Source organism: Strix aluco, chromosome 3 (genome assembly GCF_031877795.1).
Source record: "Strix aluco isolate bStrAlu1 chromosome 3, bStrAlu1.hap1, whole genome shotgun sequence".
Lineage (NCBI taxonomy): Eukaryota > Metazoa > Chordata > Aves > Strigiformes > Strigidae > Strix > Strix aluco.
In genome coordinates this window covers 125766521-125778020 of record NC_133933.1, presented here as the reverse complement: position 1 = coordinate 125778020, position 11500 = coordinate 125766521, and positions in this window count along the sequence as shown.

The following is an 11500-nucleotide window of genomic DNA, read 5'->3' as shown; positions in this document are numbered from 1 at the left end:
CCCAGATTGAGATGATTAGGAGGGTAGCTCCAATTGTGTAAAGGATGTAAAAAATGCTATTGTGGTATTAGGTCTTGTATTTTTCCATCCCTGGGTCTATTCTTCAGTGCTACCTTCAGGCATATAATCTGTTATCATAAAATCATTTCCTGAACTGGCTGCTGAAAACCAGACCTAAATGCAGCAAGCCCTGACAATACTCTACAAACCTTTTCTGATATTAACTCTTTCACTGACTATGATCTGTACAGGAATTTTTCTGCCTGGGTATCACACAGTCCTGTTCAAGCTCTTGTTCAATACTATTTCAGGGAAGTCTAGACCAAAAGGACTGGTAAAATTACCACCCCAGGCTAATAAAAAGCAAGAAGCCATTTCTTTCCATATAGTGGCATCTTGCGGACACAAGACCTCACACTGGGTCTCTGATCATTGCATTGTAGTTGAAAAGCTGTTTAGATCTTGCACCTAACAAAGTCCATGACTACTTCTCATTGACTTCAGGAAGGGAAGATCATGCCACCTCCTTCAGATTCAGACCACACGAGTACCTGTCCTGCCAATCACTGTACAAAACCAGAGTGCTGCAATGTGTGTGGGAGCCACCATTTAATTTAGTTTTAACAGCAATAGCAGAGTTACTACTGATAATTAGGGCAACAGGCATTTCTGCACAAGCCCATCACTTGGGAACTTACTAAGCTTCTCAGAAAAGTTTTGTTTGTGTCCCATACTCTAAAACTCAGATATGAGCTGCAGTCATATCTCTGAGATGTGTCTTAGGAAAGAGCACTAAGTAGTTGTATTCCTTTAAAGAAGAAATGGAGAATTATCCATAAGCACAACTGCAGCATTCCCAAGAAAAATGTAAATTACAACAAGAAATCCAAAAGTGATCATGAATGAGATGGACAGAGTAAATTTTTTCAAATCTCTACTGGTTCTACATGTACCCACAACTAGCCAGGATATAGGCCAGTTCACTGCAGCTGAGAGGTTATTATAGCAGCACCACTAATAATGTTTCTGAAACATTTAATTTGCTGTGAGAAACTATACCAAACATTTGTGTTGCAGGACGATATACATGTTTTTGTTGCATGATGCCATGAGCTCAAAAAAACTTCAAATGTTAACAACCACTGCATCATTTCTCCATATCCTGCCATGAAGATACCACCTGTCTTTCATACTGTACACTGATTTCTGAGGTGTGTAGGAGAGCACCAACAACTCAGAGCAGATCTGAGGTCCATTGATCAACACACCACCAAAATCCATATGGATCCAATGTTGACAGTACAAGGGAGTTATTTTCAGGAATAACAACAATGAAAATTGACCTTTTTCTGGCAGAACTAAAACTAAAAAGTCAATCTGCATTAAAGAAAGGAATTAATTTAAAATGTCATTAATTGGTGACAGTTTAACTTTAGTAGGTCCAAAATTATGTATTCATGGGTTTTTTTCATATTCAAATCCATGTTACCTTTTATTTCTCACAATAAATTGATCTGCATTTACATTTAGTTTTTAAAAAATTACAAATAAAAATACCTGGAAACATTTTATTATTTTTAGACAAGAACTGGCTAAAATTCTGGAATGAGAACTGCAGTTTTCTGTATGAATTGAGCAAAGACTAGAAATAAGCTGCTACAAAAGACTAGAAAGCAGACTGGAACAACTGTCTTTATCACTGGAGGGCAGTATAAGTACCAATATAAGCTAAAATAGCAAAACGCCAGTATCCTCAACTAAGTGACTTTATCTACCAGAACAGTAATTGCTGCTTCTTTATAGTGGCCAGCTACAAATAAGTGATCCTACAGACAGCAGGTCAGACCTGCCACTGAAAGACAGACAGACAGTTTTCTTGCCATCAGTTTTTCTTTATCATTAAAATTTCCCAGACCAGATCTAGGTTGGGAGGGAGAGAAACTTTCCATGGCCAGAGAGCTACTGGAAGTGAAATTTGTTTGCAAGATTCATATTGAGATTTTCTCTAATTTTAATAGCAAATATATTTGCAGAAGCCCTTATCACATTATGGCTACTACCAAACCTAAATGCAGTCCCAAGCCTCTTATAACCAGGCATACACTACACTTGTTTCCTGGAGCTCAGCAGAGTTTAAGGGCTCACTGGCTGAAATGAGACTCTAATTGTTTAGTTTGTAACATGCACAGAAAACTTTGTCAAACTTTTCTATGTCCTTGGCAATGAAGAGGAGAGCCACAGTTCTTGGCTATCTTTTCTTAATCATAGCAATCCATGAAGTTTCTGGACTAGGCATTCCTCAGAAAACAGTGAAAAAAGCACTTTAATTCTCTAACCTCTGTTACTTTACTTCAGATTTGCATTTTCCCTCATGAAAGTGAAAATAGCACAGAATCAACACAAGTAGAAATGGCAGCAGCTAGTTCATGCCAGGAGAAATAATGTTGACTTCTTCTGATTTCACACAAAGCCAGAGCCTCTGAGACAACAGTAGCTCTCTGCTTCATTCATTTTGGCTGGAGTGAACATCTAGTGCCAAGACTGTATAAGCAGCTATCATATAATCAAGAAAAATTCTTTTATGTTTTCCCTTGAAATAAATCAGTTAGAAGAAGAAGAAAGGAGAAAATTTTGTACTTTAAACTAAATTAGTTAAATCAAAATAAAAGAGAAAATGGAAGAAAAAGAAAGAAACTATTATGGCAATGTTAATAAACTGGTTGGTTAAACATTTCTGATATGACAGCCTTAAGTCAGACACAGAAACTTGAAGACAAAGTCCTCAGTAGGTAAGGAAGTGTGTTTCATTTGCAGCTATATGATTCATGCTGACTTACATCAGCTGAGATTCTTGGCTGTACATGCAGGAATCATTCTGATAAGCTAATTAGCTTGATTTCCAGAAAAGCCTATGCAATGGATTGACCAGGGGACATCTGACATGGGACCAGCACAGATATGTTGCTACAGCTGAATGTCTGTGTGTACATTGCAGTATTTGGTAGTCCTGAATTTCTAGGCAGAAACTTGGTAAATTGCTGTAGTATGATTAGTGTTTTGCAACATGAGCTGTACAATTTTGATGATAAATAATATTTCAACTAAAGTAATTTCATGACTTCTTGCAATTCAGTTGAACATCCTCAGTATTATTCTGCTAGCACATGTTTTCTGCACTCAATATTACCCATGTTTGGCTGTGGAGCTGTTTTGCAGGTCAAAGCCACAATAGAGTTATCACTTTACTACATGAGATGACAATTAGCTGCTTTCCTTTCACAAGGAGAGTTTCTCTAGCAAAAACTAGCAGATGTAGTTTTTCAGCAGTGTCCTTTCTTCAGTGCCTTTTGGGGCCACTGGCTGGAAAACTCACCTGGGAAAATGATGATTGATTTAGATATAGAAAAAAGTGTATCTGTGGAAAATAGCCTGACAAAGATGGACAGGCCTACATCCCAGGTCAGGTGCCCTCTCCAATATGACCAACAAGATTATGTCCTCTGATCCTGGACTATCCCCTCCTTTTCATTTGAAAGGAAGCCAGGTCCATGGATAAAGACAGGGTCTTAGCCCAGCAGGTTCCCTCTAGACAGGTTACTGAGAACCAGAGACTTCAAAGTCTTTTTGTACTCAGTGGGGGAAATGTGAATGAATGTAAAATACATGAGTTAATGTGTCCTTCAAAGCTCAGTATTAACTCAAGGGCCTGAGAGATGCTCATGCTGGTACCTCCATTATCAAGAGCCAGAGAAGTGATAGCACAGAGGCAGAGTCAGATCTCGTAGCTGTGAGGCAATGCTGACCACAATGTGGGCAGGTTTCCTTGGACTTCTCAGAGATGGTCAGAGAAAAACCTGAGAAAACTATGTCCCATGTCTTTGCACTGAAAGGGCTTGAACTCCCAACACTGCAGGAAGAGGAGCTGAGAGCTACCAGGTTTGAGGAGGAGAGGGGAGAAGCCTGAATGTGAAAGTGAGAGAGAATGTGGTGAGAAAGGAGTAGTTGGCATGAGCGGTTGGTGAAGAAAGAAACTGGATTACGTCCTATAGAGACCATTATCTAGTCAGCTCTCTCTGGGAAATTTAAACATTTGGTTGCATTTAGCATAGCTTCAGGGCAGCTGTAAATAGTCTATCTGCCGATAGTCTGTGAGGGACCATATGCCAGCTCAGGGCTGCCAATTCCCTGACTGACCCACCCTTCTCAAGCCCTGAAATGCCCTGCACCTCATGAGGAAGGAGGTGCCAGTTCCTGGTGCTGCCCAAGGTCTTAGCTCCATATTTGCTCTTAAAAATTACCCTGTTCATTTCCTCTAAAACTAAATGTAAATGAACTGGCCCCTGACAAAATAGTCCTGTAACATGCATTAATACTGAATATGTCTCTATTAAAGAAAGGGAAAATTCTAATATTTAAGAGTAATATATTTTATTGAAGATTTCAGTCTTTCAAAGACATAAGTATTTGGTATAGAATTTCAAGCTCAGTAAAAGGCTGTTATACAAATATGGTCATGGTATAATCTTGAAAAATATTAACAGTTTTCAGCAACAAGGGAGCTTTACAAGGGAGGAAAATCAATATTGACTTATGGTGTTTATTCGTAGCATAGTAAAGTTGCCTACACCTGAGAAATTCCAGTAATTAAACACCTAATGCTAAATTCATACAAAAAAAGGTTAAGCAAATTCTGCAACTTAAAGTGAGATTGAAAAGCTGACCATTACAGGCTAAAAAAAAAAAAAAAAGAACAAGCATTACATTAACATAGGGTGCAAATGGACATAAATAACAGGTGGAAAAAATGACTTTCATCTTCCCTACAGTATTTGCTTAATTCAGTCCTTTTTGTAGTGACTCTTGGCTGCACACAGCTGGGTTGTTTGTAATGCTCCAGTCACTCAGCTGCCATCCTGGAGCCCTAATGACCCATCTTAACCCCCCAACAAAGTGGACAGTCAAACTGATTATTGCCCATCAGCTGAAAATTATTTCTCAACATTTTCATTGCAGTTACAATGAATAGAGAGGCCTCTGAAGAGATTAGTCTGACCCCACTTTAGACATGTGCTCTCAAGTATATGAACTAGTTATCCTAGGCTATTTACCAGCTCTGGTAGCTGCTGTCAGATGCATGCAAGGACTCTTATCCTAAAGTAGCTATCTGAGTTAGATGAATTGCAGTAACTATTTCTCTCCTTTGACTATAGCCTAGGATGAAAGGTCTTTGATATTTGATTTTTACATGTCCCTTTCCATCCGGTCATGTTCTCCCGTAAAGTATTGGCTACAGACATCACAGGAGAAGACTTATTTCATGAAAAAACACCGTTTGTCATTAGACTGTTAAATGTCTATAGTGTTTGTGTTTCTATTGAGCTTATATTTTAGGGCAAAGTTTATAAAAAGCATTGTTCTTATAATAAACAGAGATAAGTTACACTAAACCTTTTTAAGGATGTTGAGGGAATGTCTGTTTTAAGATCCTCTGTCTCCTTTTCAGATTAGGATATCTGCTTATCCCAGTCCTCAGACTGGCAAAGACTTATGGGCATATCTTTATATACATCCTGATGGCTCCACTGAAGCCAGTGGGATTATTCACAATGTTTACAGTTTGGCAGGTGCACCTGTTTTTGCAGGAGTAGGGACTTGATTTCTTTTCCTGGTGTATGTAAGTGTTCCTCACCAGATGCAGCCCAAGGACATATATAGTGTGATTCTCCACTTCTGCCCCATTCATATCACCATTCACATTTAATTTAATTAAAAAGCAACAGATGATGCCATGACAAGTTTTACATTAGGCACAAAGCCAGATTTTTTTTTTATTGGCAAAGCTGAATTCATTGAGCAATTCCTCTCTTATCTATAATAGAGGCATATCCAGCACTTTTCCAGAGTATCACTTGAAAGAAATAACGAGTTACATTAAATGAAAAGTTTCATTTTTCCTTTTAGAAATGAGCTTTAACATCATAAAATATTGTATTCTCATTCTGAGTCAAATATCTTGTTATTTTTCCAGGAAAAGTGCTCAGCAAGGCTTTGTTCTTGCCTGAGTGTTGTATGAGTGTAACAAATCACTAAAATGTCCCTGAGATGTCTCACATCAGGGAAATTGAAACCCTGAAAAATATATGTGCTTGGCACGGTCTTTCTACGTATTGTGAAATTGTTGCTATAATTGTAGGATTTAGTATGTTATGGGAAAAAGGCCTTTTTTTTTTAAGGCCTCTTTTTCTGCAAAGCTCATCTTTAGCTTGAAGCACAGAGATAAGTGCATCCTTATTTAGCTCAGTACTTAAACACATGCTTAAATTTAAAGATGTCCCAGTCCATGAGACTTAAGAATTTGATTAGACTAAATCATTTACTTGAGTGCTTTGCCAAATTGAGATCTTCAGAAGTAAAATACCAGTATGAATATCATCTGCATTGGTGTCTAAATTTATAATTTTTCTAGTAAACCCAGTAAACCCAGGAGTTGCTCTGTGGCCCCCAAAGAGGCTGGTATGGTCTGTCAATGTCCATACTGTTAAACATTCCTGTAGTCTAAAAAATGGGTAACTGTAAACAAGCTGTCTGGTGGGAATGGTTCCTCGGCCATGCCAGCACTCAAACTGTGCCTAGGAATTGCTGGGGAGAGACCTGGTTTTCTGGACGAAAGCTGTGCCAGGGCCTTCCCTAGAGATTTAATATTTTTGAAGATTAAATTCCAGTACCTGTGTCATTACAAAACCTGGAATCACCTCTAAAAGTAACTCCCTTGGTCTTAAGAGGTTGCACCCTAAGTTCTGTGCTTCAAATGACTTTATCATGCCTGGGACTCAGATCAGGTTTCATGCTGTTGTTCAGTAGCAGTTTCTTCTTATATATGTGGCTGAGGTAGTGAGAAGAGAACAAATTCTTGTTCAGGGCTAGATATTGTCACTGTTCAGGCTTTCACAGCTAGATGAGCCCTCTCTGAAGTTCTCATGCAGGTTCAATAACTGCAGCTAGGCTGGCACCTTGTTCACTCTTTGCTTTTCCACCTCATGGTGGAAAGTTGATCTGGCCACAGATCTGAACTTTGCAACTATCTCTTCTTTTTCTGCAGAGGCAAAATCACACATCCCACAAATCCTACATATTTGGTATTTGGGTCTACACGTTGGGAATGAGAGCCTATGTCTGAATAGGTGCATACTAACACTACTGCTATGCCAGATGTTACAAAATCTCCCTTGACATGGAGTTTAAACCAATGGGGTTTACTCCAAGAAAAAGTCTGCTCTGGCAGACATGATGTTTTTTGTAGGTCAGGAATTATCTTTGGTGTGATGTGTGAAAAAAGTTCAGTCTTTATGGATGAAAGGAAAAAAAGATCAGAGAAGTATCATGCTAGAATTGCAAGAGAAATAGAAAAAAATATTTTGAACCAAGATTTCTCAATTCATGAAGACTTTTACTCTCTATTCAGTTGGCATGTCTACTCAAATTCCCATGTAAAAAATTTCTATCCATGACTAAATCTAAAATATTTCATGTCGTATTCTCAAGTGGTTTACTGAAAGGAAAGTGATGATTTTTGTCCTTTACAGTGGAACTCAGTGCAACATCCAACATACAGCCGAGAAACTAAGAAGCAGTCTTACAGTAGAGGGCTGCCACACTGCCTTACCTTGGGTTATATCCCTTCTGCACAAAAGCTGTGCTAATCTGTTCATGATTTTAGTACATAAACAGTGTAGACTCTGATGTGTGCTCAGGAGAACTGTACAGCTGATAATGCCAAAATAGTGGTGTTGCAAGTAATGGGATGACCATTATCAGTCTGTATTAGAAATACCGCCTCAAGTATCTAGCAGGCTGATACAGAGGGGTTGAAGTTAAGCAGGACACTCTTGAGATACCAATAATTTTTCTCTAGTTAAGGCTGTATCAGCATTTCCACTAGAATACTTGTTTCCAGAAGCTTGTATAATTTAGCCTGGAAAATGTGCTCTGAACAGAAACTTGGCACAGAATGTTCCAAACAGGGGCAATATTTTCTTTCTGAGTGCAGGAAAAAATGCCCATTTACTTTTGTTGCTGAGACAGAAAAGTAACAAAAATCTATGCATTTCTATGATAAAAGCATGCTGGGAAAAAAAATGCCTACAGTAAAAAGAACCAGAAAGAATAAAAGGTTATGAGATAAAAAGTGCAGAAAAATAGAAATTTAGGCTTAATTATTTTCTGAGTTTTCTTGCAGACACTTTTCTGTCTGAAGTAAGTTTTCAGCTATTTGGGTGCTGTTATAAATTAGTGAGTTCTGTACCAGGGTCTGCACTTTGACGCATCCAAGCATCTTCCATTTATTTCAGAAGTTTATGCTCTCAGAGTTTTCAAAAATAAATAGGAAAATTTTGAAGAGGCTGAGAGCAGACGCAGAAGATTAAAGTATAAAATAAGTTGAGCTGCAAAAGAAAGATAGCCTCAGGGAGTGGGAAAGAGAAACTTTATTTTCTTTAATGAGGAAGCAGGAAGAAAATGACAATAGTGCTGTGGGCACATTGGTATGTCAGAGAGGAAACAAAGAAAGCAAGGAAAGATGAAGTTCAGAACTGCTTCACATTTACTTGTTTTCAGCAGAATTTTGATTGTCTGTCTGGACAAGAAGGCCAGATTTCTGTGTTTGGCCTGAAAACCCAAAACCCACCTCAACCTTTCGGCTAAGCAATGACGTTTTGCACCACTATGGGTAGGATGAGCATCCAACTTTCATCCAACTGGATCCTTTGCTTTTAAGCCATGAAGGAGGTAGAAACAGTTTGGGAAAAGGTGGCCTTGAGGATCAAAAGGAAAAGCTTCCAGAAAACTTTTTTCTACCTGATTGATGTGTCAGAAGAAACAGCTGCACCTCTCCGATGTTGGGCAGGTGAGGTGATATGTGGGACCCTATAGTGAGAAATAGGGATCTCTCAAAGAATACCTCTAAAAAAACCCCTAAAGTCTTCTTGGTCAGAGGTGTATGCTTGTGAGTTGCTGTGATCACAGATTCCAGATTATTCTTGGGAAAATTACCAATTACTCAGTGCCAGGCAGGTACCTCTGCATATCTCCAGGAGATTGTGGTGTTGCTGCTCATGAGAAGGCAGAAAACAAACAGCGGTGATATGCAATGCCTGTGCTTCTGTCGTGGTGTGCACTTTTCAGCTCTCATTCACAGCTCCGTCAGGTAAAGAAGCAGCTCTGAATCTCCTCCCCAAGGATATGTGAAACCCAGGATGGGATCCTGTCCTCGCTGTATGTGGAAAACAGGTCATGGAAAAGCTTATGCTGAGGTGGGAGAATCTGCACTTACTTGGTCTGTGACATTGCTTTACGCAAGACTGTGGTGAAAAGAAGCATTTTAGGGAATCGATGAGCTTCTTTCTGTATTCAGTTTCCTTCCCTGTTCAAGTACTTTCTTGCATATATAAGATGGTATGGAAGAAGAATGGAAGTTTTGACTGTCTATAATTTGATTATACTACGCTCCAAATAACATTTCACTTGGTTTCCACTTTACTGTAATCTTCTGAGATAGGCTTAACATGATTTTTTATTTAAAGCCTTGTTGGAGGATAAACTGCCTCTTTGTGAAGTATCCCTCTTTCCCAACGCTATAACATGTCTCTTGCTCACTAACTGCCTAAATTTGCTTCCTTTCAGTGTTTCCTAGGACATCAAATGAGAGCTTGAGATACTCAAAAACCTAGTGTTGCAATGAGAAAGAACTTACTAAAGTTTATAATTACAGAAAAATTAATCAAAAAGACTTAGCATGATACTTGCATAAAGACAGTAAGCCAAGCTCTTGTCATAGTGAAATATGGAATAACTTCATTGAAATAAATCTTAATTATGCTAGAGTCACTACTCAGTGTGACTTAATTAAGAGTAGAGCAGTGAAAGCCTTTGGGGAAAAAAGAATACTGATTACACAACTACTTTACTTTGTATTTCTTCCTTGCCCCCTGGTTCCTTCCCTTCCCACAGGAGAAAATTTCAAAATTAGAGTTGGTGAAATGCACTCAAATAGATATTAGCATGGGGCAGGTTACATCCAAAATAGGAATTGTTTGAAGTAAAGGGTTGAGAACGATAACCCTGAAGATAATATCTTTAAATTACACATGCAGGGTGCCATGCATCCATACCTATCTTGTATGCGTACCTATGTTATGAAAGATCAAATACTGGACTACAGAAGTGAAGACTTAACTCTAATAAAAAAGTAACCTGCATGGGAAAGTGTAAAGAAAAAATTACAGAAAGAAAATATACCTTCACTGCAACCTCCTGAATGCAGCATGCAACAATGGCTATAGAGTATAGACAGATATATTGTTCAACAGCATATCAACAATGCAAGAGGTTCATTTGTCGTGATTTCACTTCTTACCAGATAGAAAGCATGCAAATCCAGACATATCATGACAATAAATCTGTTTACTTCAACAGAGTTATCTCAACAATGAATTCAAACCAATATACTTTGAGGGAATGAAAACAAACCAAGCAGGAAATGCACACAGGGTTCTTGGCAGCTTATGTAGACCATATATAAATGAGACATTAAAGGAATGTGCATGATATCCCAGGGGATTTATGGTAACTGAAAAAAAATTGTATAAAGAAGATCCAATATACATCATGTATCAGAGTGTCAAATTGTTTTGTACGGACTATGTCCTTCACAGACGTTTATGTAGCTCCAGTTGAGCTGAACAGGTGCTGCAGAAAAGGGTAGAATTTATTGAAAAAGACTGAAAACAAAATAAGCAAAAAGAAGGAGAAGGAATTAAAAGTTATGTACTCCCCATCCCCAAATTATTCCACTGTGAACTGAATTGTGGAAGAAAATTATCTTTTTTTTTGCTTGAGATGAAAGTTTTCCTTGTTCCACAGAGACTGATGTATCTGCAGGAATAACAGCTGCAATGGCCTTTCTGGGTGGATCTGGAAAATGGTTGATAAATAAGTAATAAAATGACATCCATGGAAGATCTGGTTTGTTTTCTGCTCCACTCCCTCATTGACGTAGAAATAAAAAGCTTCTAGTCCCAAAGTGTAACCTATATATCTTGTGTCTGATATATACAAGTGCTACTGTGCATGCATGGTATTGAGAGAGAAGCTGGTTTGACATCTCATTAAATTCTAATTCATTTCTATGAGCCCACCTTCAATATTGACATCTGGTTTCGTAGCTCACCATTGTCTGCTAGGGAAATCCAGTGGCAATTTTTAAATTATTTGTTCTGCATAAAAGCCTCATAAGCCAAACATAAAATTTAAGCTGAGCTACTCCTGGGATTTATCCCTAAAATAGATGCTCAGGAGGCAAGTTTCTAAGGTTTTTTTCTTTTCTCTTTCCCTTGATATTTGGACATTTTAAGTGGGGTTAATCTCACCAAATCTGGATGAGTCTGCATTGCTGATGCTGTGTCTGAACTAATCGTGCTGAGCTTCCTTTATCACCAATGCACAG